This window comes from Colobus angolensis, unplaced genomic scaffold, assembly GCF_000951035.1.
Source record: "Colobus angolensis palliatus isolate OR3802 unplaced genomic scaffold, Cang.pa_1.0 Scaffold3, whole genome shotgun sequence".
NCBI lineage: Eukaryota > Metazoa > Chordata > Mammalia > Primates > Cercopithecidae > Colobus > Colobus angolensis.
In genome coordinates, this window is record NW_012116265.1 from 19,955,451 (window position 1) to 19,957,571 (window position 2,121).

General features: G+C 39.4%; 1 protein-coding gene and 1 long non-coding RNA gene across 2 annotated transcripts in view; both read right to left on the reverse strand.

Annotated features, from left to right (window-relative positions):
• Window positions 1-2,121, reverse strand: part of CCDC176 (coiled-coil domain containing 176) — a 53,254-nt gene that overhangs the window by 5,001 nt on the left and 46,132 nt on the right. The window lies entirely within an intron of this gene.
• LOC105517167 lies at window positions 857-1,409 on the reverse strand. The gene is made up of 2 exons (XR_001002627.1): window positions 1,333-1,409; window positions 857-1,168 (listed from the first exon to the last, which is right to left on the reverse strand). It is a non-coding gene; the product is annotated as an uncharacterized LOC105517167 (long non-coding RNA).

Genomic DNA, 2,121 nt, shown 5'->3' on the forward strand with positions numbered 1-2,121 from the left:
TTTTGTGTGTGTGTGCTTTCCTAAAGATGAGGCAATAGAAATTTATAATTTGAGACTACAGTGCCCCTTGTTTTAGCTCTTATCACAGCTGGCAACTGGTAGTGATTTTTTTGTTGTTGTTGTTTTGTTTTGTTTTGAGATGGAGTCTCGCTCTGTTGCCCAGGGTGGAGTGGAGTGGGATGATTTCAGCTCACTGCAACCTCCGCCTCCTGGGTTCTCAATCTCCTGGCCTCATGATCCGCCCGCCTCGGCCTCCCAAAGTGCTGGGATTATAGGTGTGAGCCACTATGCCTGGCCCTGGTAGTGATATTTAATCCAATCCAACAACTATAGGCTGGGTTAAATAAAAGGTCATTATTGTCTATATTCCAAGTGGAATTAAATGTAGTCACAGAGACTCCTAACATTTTCCTTATATTTAAGGGAAATCACTTCTAAAAAACACACTAATCAGAATTGTGCTGCTCAGAGTTTCTTATTTCTTAGATGAAAAAAACTCATCAGTTATATTCATGTGATCGCAGCTAAAAAGTCAGTATTTTCTTTTTTTTTTTTTACTGTAATGTGGCTTCATTTGAAATTTCTCAGATTCTACATTGTACTAAGTGATTATGAATAACAAATTATAAATAAAAAACTCTTAAAGAGAAAAACTTGGCTTAAAAAAAATCATTTCATATTTCCTTATAAGCCTTTGTCCTCTAGGTTGTAATGACTCTGACTTCCCACCTGTGATGGAAAGCCAAGAGTCACAAGGTCACTATGTTTACTCTTACATAAAAGATAGTACACATTGTGGCTAGGCTGCTTACTTCAAAAGGCAATCTATAGGTTTCCACGCAAAAAGAGGCACACATTTGCATTTGCGTTAGTATAATATGCATTTGTATGGATATTGCTTTAAAATCTTATGTAATCTACTAATGCTATTTATTACTCATTCCACTGATCCCTGAAGTCTCTTAACTAGTAGAGAAAATAACTGATTTAGCAAGAAGCAACATGGGGAAGGGTGACAACAATATGTATTGTTTGATAAGAGAGACTCCTTACTGTGTCAGACTCTTGAGGTCCTTTTGGAATAGTGGGTAGCACCACTTTACCAGAAGAGTCTGATATTGGAATTTGCTGGGTGATGAAGATTTTGTCTTGAAGCTTACTTTCATCCCTGCAATAATGACAAAATAACAGAGCCATCAACAACTGTACACACAGAAAACCTGGTTTAGAATAACAGACTTGTCATATTAACTTTCAATTAGCACATTCAAGATGCCCACAAGAACCATCATGTTGGGCTCATGTTTATTACTTTAGCAAAAGAGCTCTTACCCAGATTCCTTTGTTTCCCCACTGTCAGAAACAACATAGTCTGGAACTGGAGGCCTAGAACTCTGGTTGTATTTCCTGTGGTAGGTGAAAGTCAACAAAGATAATGAATGAGGCAGTGTCTCCTCATGCTGTCATATTTTCTTTTCATATTTTAATTTTTTTGATTTTGTATTTTGGTGGGTGATAGTAGGTATATGTATTTGTGGGGTACGTGAGATGTTTTGATACAGGCATGCAATGTGAAATAATCACATCATAGAGAATGAAGTATCCATCCCTTCAAGTATTTATCCTTTGTGTTACAATCCAATTATACTCTTTTAGTTATTTTAAAATGTACAACTGGCCAGGTGCAGTGGTTCATGCCTATAATCCCAGCACTTTGGGAAGCCAATGTGAGTGGATCACCTGAGGTCAGAAGTTTGAGACCAGCCTGTCCAACATGGTGAAACCCTGTCTTTACTAAAAATAAAAAATTGGGGCCAGGCACAGTGGCTGAGTGCCTGTAATCCCAGCACTTTAGGAGGCTGAGGCGGGTGGGTCACCTCAGGTCAGGAGTTCAAGACCGGCATGGCTAACATGGTGAAACTCCCGTCTCTACAAAAAATACAAAAATTAGCCGGGCATGGTGGTGGCGCCTGTAATCCCAGCTACTCGGGAGGCTGAGGCACGAGAATCACTTGAACCCAGGAGACAAAGGTTGCAGTGAGCCAAGACTGCACCACTGCACTCCAGCCTGGGCGACGGAATGAGACTGCTTCTCAAAAAAAAAAAAAAAAAAAAAAAAAA